The sequence below is a fragment of the Amblyomma mixtum genome, chromosome 1 (genome assembly GCF_055824585.1).
Source record: "Amblyomma mixtum isolate Tamu chromosome 1, ASM5582458v1, whole genome shotgun sequence".
Lineage (NCBI taxonomy): Eukaryota > Metazoa > Arthropoda > Arachnida > Ixodida > Ixodidae > Amblyomma > Amblyomma mixtum.
The window spans coordinates 148,243,586-148,257,551 of NC_143012.1; the positions used below are offsets into that span (position 1 = coordinate 148,243,586).

The 13,966-nt window shown below is 51.4% G+C and overlaps 1 pseudogene; it reads right to left on the reverse strand.

The window, feature by feature from the left end:
- Positions 1-8,677: 8,677 nt before the first annotated feature.
- Positions 8,678-10,193, reverse strand: LOC149367914 (uncharacterized; annotated as a pseudogene).
- Positions 10,194-13,966: the final 3,773 nt, after the last annotated feature.

Sequence of the window (13,966 nt, forward strand, 5' to 3'; positions counted from 1 at the left end):
AGCCTTGACGCCATAGGTAGCATAAGAGGGTTCTCACGCAGCTTCCACCCTCTCCGTTCGATGCCGTTCCACGTCACACCTGCGGTAACTCAGGACGTTCTACGTCCGCCGCTTATGAACGTGGGTGGCGCTGATGAACACTCTCAAGGTTAGGTTACTTGTAAACATAAATACCCCCGAAAGCAGAAGATTTGACAGCCGTCGCCGTAGCTCAGAGGTAGAGCACCGGACGCGTAATTCGGAGGTCGTGGGTTCGGATCCCACCGGCGGCATGTGGTTGTTTTTTCTTCTGCTTTTCTAATCAATTAGCTTTAAGCGATAACATATTCATTAATATTATAAATTGATCAACAGCACAAAATAAAGAAAAAATAAATAAAAAATAAAAAAAATCCCCTGTGCCCCTTGGTTTCTGTGGCTGTTGGCTTCTGTCATATTTATAACGAGCCCCTCATACCCCTTCCCTTGTTTGCTTAATTGCTTAGCGAGGGCCTCGGTTCTGGCAGCCTTGACGCCATAGGTAGCATAAGAGGGTTCTCACGCAGCTTCCACCCTCTCCGTTCGATGCCGTTCCACGTCACACCTGCGGTAACTCAGGACGTTCTACGTCCGCCGCTTATGAACGTGGGTGGCGCTGATGAACACTCTCAAGGTTAGGTTACTTGTAAACATAAATACCCCGAAAGCAGAAGATATGACAGCCGTCGCCGTAGCTCAGAGGTAGAGCACCGGACGCGTAATTCGGAGGTCGTGGGTTCGGATCCCACCGGCGGCATGTGGTTGTTTTTTCTTCTGCTTTTCTAATCAATTAGCTTTAAGCGATAACATATTCATTAATATTATAAATTGATCAACAGCACAAAATAAAGAAAAAATAAAAAAAAATCCCCTGTGCCCCTTGGTTTCTGTGGCTGTTGGCTTCTGTCATATTTATAACGAGCCCCTCATACCCCTTCGGTTTGGTTTCTGGTTTCTGGGGTTTAACGTCCCAAAGCGACTAAGGCTATGAGAGACGCCGCAGTGGAGGGCTCCGGAAATTTGGACCACCTGGGGTTCTTTAACGTGCACTGACATCGCACAGTACACGGGCCTCTAGAATTTCTCCTCCAAAGAAATTCTAGCCACCGCGGCCGGGATCGAACCCGCGTCTTTCGGGACAGCAGCCGAGCACCGTAACCGCTGAGCCACCGCGGCGGCTCATACCCCTTCCCTTGTTTGCTATATATATATATATATATATATATATATATATATATATATATATATATATATATATATATATATATATATATATATATATATATATATATATATATATATATATATATATATATATATATATATATATATATATATATATATATATATATATATATATATATATATATATATAGTTGTACGCTATCGCGAAGCGTGACACATTTCCCATACTTTTCGCAATATAAACGCGTTTAAACTCGCCTGCGATGTTGCGTCTGTCGTGAATTCGTTCACGCGTGCGTCGGGGTCGGCCGCGCCGTTAAAGTTCCATGGCTATCGCAGCCGACTGCGGTGTTACCTCCGACGAAAAACCTAGCCGCTAAGAACGCTGATGCAACGGATGTCTCGCGGGAGCCTGCAAGAAATCTGCATGCTGCGGCGCCGCGCACGCCACTAATCGGAACGCTGGAGAGGCCCGCCCACTCGCAAGCAGCGAATCTGACCACAATATGTACAATAAACCTTCCTCTCCATGCCTGCACGCGGACTCAAAATGTGCGGTCCGAAAAACTTCCGAATCCGAATCAAAGGATCGTTCAGCGAACTTATGCACGAGGTTTTTCCTACCGCGGTTCGCTCTATTATATGTGCGCGCTCTAGAGTCGCTGTCTTTCACGGCTAGTCAACGCTCTAAAGGCCCGGCCGCAAGGCAGCGTTTCTTCGGCGTCGCGTCAGTGTCTCGTCTACCGGCGTCGCGTTGTAGTTGTTGTTGCGACTGAGAGAAGGATGAAAAGGAAATTGCACGGGCCTGCCAACTGGCTCCAGCCGAGCAAGCACCTCTGCCACGTGCAGATAGAAGAGAGTTGAAAGATCAGAAGAAAGAGAAAAGACGCGCGTCGCAGCCTTAACCGCGCCCGCCGAAGCGGACGCTGGTTGAAAAAAACGAATAAGCGGCCCGCCGCGGTGGCTCAGTGGTAAGGCGCCCGTCTACCGAGCCGGAGTACCCGCGTTCGAACCCGACCGTGGCGGTCGCGTTTCGATGGAGGCGAAACGCAAGAGCCACCCGTGTGCTGTGCGATGTCAGTGCAGGTTAAAGATCCCCAGGCGATCGAAATCATTCCAGAGACCTCCACTACGGCACCTCTTTCTCCCTTTCTTCTTTCTCTTTCTTTCACTTCGACACCACCTTGTTGTTGTTGTGACTGAGAGAAGAATGAAAAGGAAAGTGCACGGGCCTGCCAACTGGCGCCAGCCGAGCCAGCAGGTCTGCGAGAGCGGAAGATTCTACGCCTCACCCAAGCCTACATCACGAGCCGCACGGCGTACTCATTCCCATACCTCCCCCTAAAGCAGAAGGAGCGAGACCGCATCAACGCGCTCCTCAGGAGCTGCACGAAGGTCGCCCTCCGCCTACCCCCAGCACCTCTACTGTCCGGCTTCTCAACCTCGGTACCCACAACACATTTGAGGAGCTGGCAGAAGCCACTCTAACAGCACAGCTCACTCGCCTGTCGGGTACCGCGGCAGGCCGCACTCTGCTCTGTGAGCTAGGCCTCGCCCCGATCATCCATTCTACCAAGGAGGCCCCCTGCCACCAGACCTACGCTCCCATCTCATCATCCATCCCATCTCTAAGAACATGCACCCGGAGCACGACGGAGAACGCAGGGCAGCCCGCGCCAAAGCCCTCCTCACAAGCTTTACGGCGACAGTTCCGAGGTAGCCTATGTGGACGTGGCAGCGTACTCGTCGAGCTCTCGCATGGTCCTCGCTGTCGCTAACAATCAGGCCCGATTACTCGCATCAGGCTCCATCACTACAGACTCATCAGAAATGGCAGAGGAAGCAGCCATTGCGCTCGCTCTCATCTGCACCTCTGCCACCAAAATTCTCTCCGACTCAAATCCGCCCTGTCCAATTTTGCTAAAGGCTTGATATGCCGCACCGCGGCTCGGCTTCTACGCTTCTGGCACCCCACCCACCCTGTAACCCTTATCTGGACCCCCGCACACGCAGGCCTCCCGGGTAACGAGGAGGTCCACTCCCTCGGCCGAGGTCTCACTTTCCGGGCTGGAGTTGGACCCCCTCCTTCATCCCAGGAGCGTCTGCGTCTGCTTACCTTCAGAGATATCCTTACCCACTACCGAGATACCCGGCGCGTATACGCACCACCGGCTCCCTCTCTAACCCTAACCCAGGCCTCTCACTGGCGCCGACTCCAGACCCGTACTGCTCCTTACCCTATTCTTCATGCCCGCTACCCCGATCAGTTCCTTTCCTCCTGTAAGCTCTGCGGAAAACCGGGAGACTTTATTCATATCCTTCTCACATGCCCCACCTTCCCACACCCTCCATCCCCAACCACGGCGGAGTCATACTGGGAGACTCTCCTGGCCAGCTCCGCTGCTGCTGACCAGCGCCGGATAATTACCGACGCCTTGAAACGGATAGCCCACCAAGGACTGTCCTTTGCCCTTTAAGGGCAATCCCCTAAGGGCTGCCTCGTGCCACGTAAGGGGAGGCAGAGTTTGCCCCCTCTGCATTGCTTGGCAATAAATGTTTCAACCACCACCCCCACCGCTGCCACGTGCAGATATAAGAAGAGTGTTAAAAAAAATCAGAAGAAAAGAAAAAGGAAAGAAAAGACGCACGTCGCAGAAACAACCGCGTCCGCCGAAGCGGACGCTGGCTGAAAAAACATAAGCGGCCGCAGCCGCGCTTCGTCACCACCTCCTCTTCACTCGTCAAATTCCGGCGCTGTACACCGAAATATGAGAGACAGTTACTGCGCAATCTCCTTTCCTCAAACACAATTTTCGACTGGTGTCCACCGAGATATGTGAGATAGTTACTACGTATTTCCTTTCCTCAAATACAATTTTCATTTCCTTCATTACGGCCCCTCTTTTTCTCTCTTCTTTCACTCCACTTCCTCCCTTCCTGTACGGTGCAGTTTCGGTGTCCACCGAGATGACAGAATTACAGCTCCATTTCCTTTCCTCAAAAAGCGTTGCGTTCAAAGGGCAACACACCGCGCCGAACGGGTGGTGGCGTTCCGTGGACTCCCTGGCAGCGCTACAACATGGTGTCGCGTTTCACTTCTAAAGGCAAAGATTAAGCGTCATTAATTGGCAGTTAATTAATGCACCAACAGAATGTTAGGTGAACAAGCGCGTAGCAGAATGCAGCACTCAAGCTTTCGACACTACTCTGTCGTCTACGGCTCGGTGTTGGCTTCACTAATAAGTATGCTTTCCGGATCGCGATGGCCGACAGCCCTTCTTGTGTGAACTGCGCCTGTGATGAGACAATCACCCATATCTTGTGTGAGTGCCCTGCCTTTGTAGCCGAAAGACATAAGCTGCGATGTGCTCTGGACCGCCTGGACCCTCGCCCTTTCACAGAGGCCAAGATCCTCGGTCCGTGGCCACAACAGTCAACTGCCTTCAAGGCTTACAAGGCACTCTCTCGCTTTTTGAGAGCGACTGCCTTGATTGACAGACTGTGATTATTTCCCTTTACTTCTCTCTTTCCTCTTTAATTCCCCTCATTCTCTTCCCCTGTGCAGGGTAGCCAACCGGAATCCTTTCTGGTTAACATCCCTGCCTTTCCCTCTCTCTCTCTCTCTCTCAAGCTTTCGCCTTTCAGCACTTTAGCCGCTAAAGCTCCACGTAATTTTATTGCGAAAGCAATACTACTCGCACTTTCAAGCCTTCGCGTGACCCGGCCACAGTTGCGTTTGACTTTTAGCGGAGTGAATATGGGCGATCAACTCGCTCCTTCAGATAGCCCGTCTGCAGTTACGCCGCGTCGCGCACCTGTGGCGCTACTGCCGCTATGACGTCATGCCAGCTGTATTTGTTTTCTCTCAGTCGCAAGAACATCAATATCAAAATAAAAAAATTGCTGAGGCTCAGCTTGGCTAAGCCTGGGGAATGCGAAGCATATTAGTGGCTAGGCTTGGTAATACATGGCTTTCCTTGGTTGAATACTTGGTCATTTTAATACAACTACTAGAAGCCTTCGTCGTGGGGGAAGACAGCGGCATGGCTACAGCGGAACGCCGACTAACCCCGAGACGCGCGTTGGGTGAGCGCCTGGATTGCCACGGAAGCCGCGTCTGCCTGCCCGGTGGAGCGAGCGTTTCACCTACACCGAGTGTGAACGCGCGTTCGAAATGCGCGGGAATGCGCGGGTGTGACGGCTAGGGGTCCCACGGCGACGGCGCGAGGTGGAGGCCGGCTCTCTCATCCGATGTCACGTGGTGTGACGTCACGGTGTCACGTGGCGTGACGGCTAGGGGTCCCACGGCGACGGCGCTATGTGGAGGCCGGCTCTGTCATCCGATGTCACGTGGTGTGACGTCACGGTGTCACGTGGTGTGACGTCACGGTGTCACGTGGGGGTCCCACGGCGACGGCGTGAGTGGTAGCTCTAGCAATATGCTTCGCATAAAAAAAGATACCGAAGACGCTTTCAGTCGTGGCGCAGCGGCGGCCGGTAGCAACGCGTGACCTGTAGACGCGGCGCACTGCGTTCCAAGACGCTTTCAGTCGTCGCGCAGCGGCGGCCGGTAGCTACGCGTGACCTGTAGACGCGGTGCACTGCGTTCGAAGACGATTTGAGTCGTCGCGCAGCGGTAGCCGGTAGCCACGCGTGACCTTTAGACGCGGCGCACTGCGTTCCTTCAGTTGGAGGTGCTGCGCTTTTGCTTTCGCAGCCTACCAGGCTTAACCATAGCTAAGCCCCCGCCAATGTTTTTCAACACCCCTGTCTGGAGACGCGTCCGTACGTCTCCATGCGCTTGGTCGCCCTCTCCTGCGGGCGCCGAGCGACAACGCCGGTAGACGAGACGCTGATGCCACGGCGAAGAAACGCTGCCTTGTGTTTGTGCGGCGCTGAAACGTCTGCAGTCGCCCGGCAACGCGGTAAGCCTGGTTCGTCTGTTACTCGCCGCAGTGCCAACGCCGTGCTGCGCAGAATGACCACAGGTGGAGCTAAGGTAGACCCGCCGCGGTGGCTCAGTGGTTAAGGCCCTCGTCTACCGAGCCGGTAGGTAGGTAGGTAGGAAAGACTTTTATTGCTCTAGAAAGGTGCTAGTAGCAGACGAGAAAGAAGAGGTCCATCTCCCTTCTTCTCACAGGGTCGGTGCCCCTATTCCAGGGCCCGCTGAGCTTCGCTGCTCGTTGGGCGTGCTGGATCAGACCTTGTTGGCAACCCAGATCGCCGCTGGAGAGCCGGCTCTCCCACTGTTCTGCACTCGGGTCTTTGCGAAAGTTGTCGTTTTTACTGCATTCCCACGTGATGTGGTACAACGATGGTTTGCTGCCACACCACGGGCAAGTGTCCCGATATTGCGCCGGGTAAATCTTGCTAAGGATATGCAGGTTTGGGAATGTTCCTGTCTGCAATCTTCGCCAATACACTGCCTCTAGTTGATTTAGATCAGGATGAGGCGGCGGATAGCGGATCCGTACCCCCTTATAGTAGTTCAGAATGTCTGAGTAGGTAGGGCTGACTCGGTCGGGTAGATCGTCCGATTGGGAGGAAGCTCGGCTCGTATACCCTCGAGCTACCTCGTCGGCGCGTTCGTTCCCCGCTATGTCGGTGTGTCCTGGCACCCAGTAAATGCTATGTGTGACTTTTGGTGGGGTCGCGCTCTGGAGGAGCCGGAGCGCGGCGCGACCTATGCGGCCGTTCATGTAGTTACGGCACGCTTCTCTCGAATCTGTAAGGATGGTAAGGGACATGTTGCTTCGATAACCGGCTACCGCCGCTAGAGCTACGGCCAGCTCCTCCCCTTCGGTTACCGTGCAATCCCTCACTGAGGCGCTAGCTAATTCTTTTAAGTTCGAATCAATAACTACCGCCACTGTGCTGTTATGTGAGCTTCCTGTATACGGAGCCGCGTCCGTGTATACCGTTGTGGATTTTGTAGCTAGATTTTGTTGTACATACCTCGCCCGGGCTGCCCTACGGGCCGCATGCAAGTTGGGGTCCATGTTCCGGGGAAGGGAGCGAACCTTTAGCGTCTGGCGAATTGCGTCCGTTATGCTCGCAGTACGATTCTCGAATTCCGCAGTTCGGCCTAGCCCCAGTCGCCTAAGGAGCGAGCGCCCCGTAGGAGTCTGCTGGAGCCTAGCTAACTGCGTGACCAGTTGGGCTTCTTTGATCTCTTCGAAGGTGTTGTGAATTCCAAGAGCCAGTAGTTTTTCGTTGGAGGTGTTCATTGGTAGATGCAGGGCTGTCTTGTAAGCTTTGCGGAGTATGGTATCTGCACTATCCACTTCTCCTTTGTTGAGGTTGAAGTACGGGAGGGCGTAACCCACGCGACTGACCACCAGGCTCTGAACCAGGCGCAGGGTATCCCCTTCTCGCATGCCGCTCCGCTTCTGCGACACGCGCGTGATCATTCTGGCGACCTGAGTGGTCGATTGCTTGAGAAGGCCGAGCGTATGGCCGCATCGCTGGTTGCTCTGCAGCCACATTCCCAAGACTCGTACCGAGCCGGAGTACCCGGCTTCGAACCCGATCGCGGCGGCCTCGTTTCGATGGAGGCGGAACGCAAGAGGCGTCTGTGTTCTGTGCGATGTCATTGCACATTAAAGATCCCCAGGTAGTCGAAATTATTCCAGAGCCTTCCACTGCCGCACCTCTTTCTCTTTCACTCGAACCTTCCTTCCTTCCCTTACGGCGCGGTTCAGGTGTCCGCCGAGATATGTTGGTTGATGGAGTTTAACGTCTCAACGTGACTCGGGCTTCGAGCAGCCGTTGTGAAGGGCTCCGGAAATTTTGACCAAATGGGGTGCTCTAACGTGGGGTTCTTTAACGTGCACTGGGATCGCACTGCAAACGGGCGTCTAAGTTTAGCCTCCATCGAAATTCGACCATCGCGGCCGGGATCGAACCCGCGTCTTTCGGGTCAGCAGCGAAGCACCGCCAGAGATACGCGAGAGAGATACTGCGCCATTTCCTTTCCTCAAAAAAAAAAAAATACCAACTTAGTCATGATACGGGGAAAGCGAACCGGCCCGCACTCCCACACACAGCTCCCGTCGCAAGTTTCGCTGCGTGTGGCAACACGCAGAGACCACAAGTAGATATAAATGCCCGTGCATTATTTTCCGTTTGTGAGTGGCAAATAAGGGACAGAAGAGGAAATCTGTCCCTTATTTGCCACTCACAAACGGACATTAATGAAAAAAAAATCACAATGCAAAACCCAATACAAAAAGTAAAGTGCCATCTCAAGCCAATTAATGCCCGACATTTAGGCAATAATGCACTAAGCCATTCACAAACAGAAAACAATCAAAAAGATAAATAAGAGGAGAAAATGGAAAAAGTACAGTGCGATCTCCAATGGCCGTTATTTAGGGAATAATGCACTAAGTCATTCACAAACATAACAGTGGAAAAAGCACAAAAAAGCACAGTGCCACATCAAGCCAATTAATGACCGTCATTTAATCAACGCAATAGCGAGAAACAAAAACGAGGAAATTTCACTGCAAGTATCGCTGCAATTGACAACAAAATATTTTACGGCGTCCTCCAGTCGTTGCGCAACTTTCCGAGCGGAACCATGTCCTCTTAGTTGGGGGCGCTTGCAGTACTGGCCTCGACTGGGCGCAACAGTCCCTTGTAAAGGAGTTCGCGGAAGCGGTCGGCCCAGACGTTCGCTGCATCCACTTGAGATTCGAGCGTGGTGTCGTGCTCCAATTCGTTCCATTTCTTGTGCAGCAGGCCCCGCGTGTTGCGTCCCAGGAAGCACGTGATCTTGAGCGCGTAGCCCCGTCCTTCCGCTACCTCGAGCCCCCTGAATAAAGCTGGGTCTATGACACGAGACCACGGAGCCGACGTCTGCTCCTTCCCCGGACAGGCCACGTTGCTCAAGTAGACATCCAATAGTTTCCTTGTCCAGGCACTGCTGCTCTTGCCTCCCATCATTCGGTTCTGGTAGTCCATGGCAAGGCGAGTTGTTCTCGAGAACGTTTCCAACAGACCAACAGACTCGAGCCCTGAAATCTTGTACGGGACATGAATGCCTGCTCTAAGAAGGAAACGTCCTTCTTTGGAGCATCATCACCCGCCCTCAGATGGAGCGTATACTGCCCGACAGCCACGGCAGGGAAGGACGGTCTGAGTAGGCACTGGCGCGAACCACAACTGGTGCGCAGCTTCTCTAGATTGGCTGTGGCGGGGCAAGGCAGTTCTCCCGCGAACGACGTGGGGAGCACTGATGCCAGCCCGAGTTTCCCGAGGTCACGGAATACGGTCGTGAGGCGGTTGTCGTTAACAGCACAGAAGGCTCACAAAGCCGACAATTAGCCCTGCTTCGTTCAGGGCCTCCCGGTAGTCAACAGACAGCAAACCGGCCAAGTGAGCCACGAAACCTTCAGCCGACTTGGAAGTCTGCATCACCCGATTTGACGCTCATGAAGAGGGGTTTCAAGGTACTGATGTCTAGGAAAGCCCCTTCGGGGTGCGCTGTCGCAGTAGCTAGCCGAAACAATACTCAAACAGTGGCTTTGCCGGGTCTGATGGGGAGGGCGGGGCTGCCACGCAATCCAGCAATAGACGATCGAATGTGTCAGGCCACTCTTGCGCATCAAACGCGGCGAGCCACGCCTTATAGAGGCGTCGACGAACTCTTTTCGCAGGGTATCCCGTGCAGCGGCACAGGACGTGGCTGCCTACTTTAATGGCAACATCATCTGTCCAATCACCGTAGTGTAAAGTAATCATGGGCAAGTACTTCTCTTCTGGCACACTGAGCGTGGCTACGTAGTCGCTGGTGACAAAGGTAGCGAAGTACGGGTGCAAATATGTCGCAAACTCTTCCCGCCTTCGCCTCAGGAGCGACATTGTTACGACACTTTTCGGTCACCTGCGTCCCCAGAAAGCAATCAGCTAATTAATGCGAGCAAATATTACAATACTGCGCTTCGGGAGAATTATGCTCAACTACATATACGGCATGGCCACTCTGACAGCTCAGCAAAGAATCTGCGCAGCGCCGCCATATTCACCACAGCGCCGTGGCGCAAGCCAGAACGAGCGAAGCAAGCATCTTAAAACACGCAGCGCCAGTTCACGAGCCAGAGGCACGTTCGCTGCCGCATGGAATGCTGCGTAATTTTAAGCCGGAAGCCTTTAATGCCTCATCGTTCTAAGCAGGAGTTGTCGACAGAAATGTCACGCTTTTCAATTGGTCGAAACGGTCGTGACATCACAGTGCGCGAATTTTAAACGGGGCTAATTATACTTTGGCTAGTAACCATGCAACCAATTAAAAGGATCGTATAGTGATGACCCAAGTAAGTGGGACTGAGTTTAGTTAATTGCTTAATTGACAAAGTAGCCTGATTAACCTTTGTAGTCAGACCAGATAAATAAAAAAATACGAGGAACTTAGCGGCTAAAGTGATGAAAGGCGAAAGCCTGAGTGCTGCATTCTGCTACGCGATTGTTCACTTCACATTCTGTTGGTGCATTAATTAACTGTCAATTAATGACGATTAATCTTTGCCTTTAGGAGTGGAATGCGACAGCGTGTTGTAGCGCTGCCAGGGAGTTCACGGAACGCCACCACTCGTTCGGCGCGATGCGCTGCACTTTGAACGCAACGCTGTTTGAGGAAAGGAAATGGCGCTGTAATTCTCTCTCATCTCGGTGGACACCTGAACCGCACCGTACAGGACGTGAGGAAGTGGGAGTGAAAGAAGAAAGAGGGGCCGTAATGAAGAAAATTAAGATTGTATTTGAGGAAAGGAAATTACGCAGTAACTGTCGCACACATCTCGGTGGACACCAGTCGAAATTGTATTTGAGGAAAGGAAATTGCGCAGTAACTGTCTCACATATTTCGGAATTCGTGCGCAGTGACGTCACAGCCATTTCGACCATTCCGAATCGCGGACAAATTTGTTCTAACACGTCTTGGTCACGACAGTACGAGCCATTAAAGGCTTTCGCCTTAATAAAAGCGAGTAGGAAATTTGTCGAGCTCGGAAAGCGAACTCCAGTCTCCGTAGTGCGAGACGAGCATCCTAACCACTCCGCCATGCCAGCTCGGTGGTTTGGAATGAACAAAGGCGCGTCAAGTGAATACGGTGTCTTCGTTCTCTCCCATCTTCCTCCCTTCCCGTTACCGCGAGGTTTAGGTGTCCACCCAGATACGCGAGAGAGATACATTTCCTTTCCTCAAAAACCAATTTACAGTCGAGGAAGGCGTAGAACCAGAACGGGCGATGGCGTTCTATGGACTCTCTGGCAGCGTTGCAAGACGCTGTCGCGTTGCACTCTTAGAGGCGAAGCCTAACATCCTAAAAACGAATCAGTCACACAAGCAGCAACACCGCGCTTGAGGCTTTCGCCTCACCGCAGTTTAGGTCAACAAAGTGCCCCCCTTAAATTTTTCTGTGCCCCGAGGGTTTAGTAACACAGTCGAACAATCGCAGCGTCGCTTGAGCAGTCAACGACCCCTACACTAGGTCTACCTGTAAGGTATCCGATATATAGGGCTTCTGGAAAGTAACTAAAGAAAAAATTCCCGCAGCATGTTTTTTTCCTTTTTCTTACGCAGCAATGAGCAGACTCAATTATCGTCGGCGTCGGGGAAAGTTTGAAACAAAAACTGCGCCGCGTTCAGTTTTGAAGGTCCGGGGCTATCCATGATTTGCGGTCGCGGAAGTAGGGTACGATCATGGCTTCGTGCTAGAGGTATTGGAACGCTGACGATAAAAGTCGAGAAAGCAAGGCGCTAAACTCATCGCAGGATTTTTCAGAGGCTACTAAGCAGGTATACAAGCACGTGTCGAACAACAAAAAGTAGCACAAGAACTATTCGAACGCTTACAAAAAATGGCTGAGGCTTAGCTTAGGTTAAGCCTAGTCAGATGCGAAGCATATTGTCGCCGAGTTGCATATCGAGAACGCCGCTTGGCTAGACGTTCTTCACGCTCTTCATCAGTCTCTGTAGCACGCCGTAACTTTTGCTTCTCATTCCAACGAGCAGCCCTGTCTCCAGGAGGCATCTCTATCCCGTGTACGCCTAGCAGAGGCAGGCGCACCCCCTTGTATACCGCCGCTCCAGCATCATGTGTTCACTACAGCGCACCTAGCGGCAGAAGCAGGAAACACATTGGTCGCGACGCCTCGCGCGACGGCGCGAGCTGGGGCCCCGTTTCTCCTATGTCGTTACGTCACGCATCACGTGGTCCTCCTTGGTCGCGACTCCTCGCGCGACGGCGCGAGTTGGGCCCCCGTTTTTCATCTGCTGTGACGTCACGCATCACGTGGTATGGCATGGAGGTCACGAAAGGTCAATGGTAACGACACCGCCGCGCTCGAGGAGCTGGGTTGGGCTATTTTAGTATGCTTCGCATAAAAACAGAAACGACAGCAGCCTAAAGCACCTTAAGGAGCAACTTGCCTTGCGGAGAGTTCTCGAACAACTGCGCCACCGGCTCGTCGTATGACCATCGCCGACTGGTGGCGTAGTAGTCCACCACGCACATTAAAAAAAGAAAGAAGTAGTTTTTGAAAAAAGTAGGTAATTGAAGCAATTTAATTTACTTGTGCGGGGAAGCATCGATTAATATGGCCTACCTACATTGTGTTTTTTCAAAACACAATGTCATGGGATGCCCACATAGATTATATTACAAAAAAACTATCACAAATAGTAGGCATTGTTTCGCGAAATCGCCATGCATTCCCTCGCCACATTCTGATGCTGATTTATAATGGTCTTTTCTCCCCTAGACTTAATTATTGTCACTTGGTATGGGCATCGACTACTAAATCTAATATAGACAGAGTGCTCATTCTCCAAAAAAAGTTTTTAAGAGCTGTCGAAAACGTACCAATGCACTACCACACACATGAATTATTTAAAAAATACAATGTAATTCCAGTAACAAAATCCTATGACTACCGGCTTTGCAAGTTGTTCAAACAAGAAACTAAATGTAACAATTGTACTATTCAGAACATAGCTCAGCTAGAAAATAATGTAGTTTCATACCAGACGCGTCATTTTGAACCATGGAAGGTTAACACAAATAGAACTACATGCGGTCTACAAATGCTGCAAAACAAGTTACCCCGATTACTAAACAGTTTGCAAGCTAAAAATATCCAACTCGACAATATAACTTTCAAAGCACTGCGCGATCTTTTCAAAACGAAGTAAAACGAGATTTTGTGTCTATAATATTTCCCCATGAATGTATTAAAAATGTGAGTACGTGTTACACTGAAATATGGTAACAGTATATATGTTTTAGCGTTTCTCTTGTAATATGTTGTTTTTTTTCACTTTTTTTTCTTTACATGTTGTGATAAAATATGCTGTGTACAAACTTTTTTTTACGACATTCCGCCAACTGCCAATGAAAGGGGGCCTGCGGCCCTGTCAAGCTGGCTTCTGGCAGCTTTTTCTGCAGGCTTCCTGCATCATGTAATGTGATGTGAATAAACTTCTTCTTCTTCTTCTTCTTCTTCTAATTGTGCGTGAATATAGGACTTCACGGAGTACGCACGATGCGAACTCAAACGCCACAGGAACGCTTCACCAGCGAGTGGAAGGGGAATGTCCACAGTGATGTGGCATGCTGCGATACTTCGAATGTTGAGAATTCGTTCAATAGAGAAAACTGAATCGCCTCGTTCCTTGGTCACTGCTGTGTCTATTCACAGCAGCACTGTGGCAACGCAGAAGCAGGCGTTTCTGCGAGGCCGAAACAGATCGTCTGCTTGC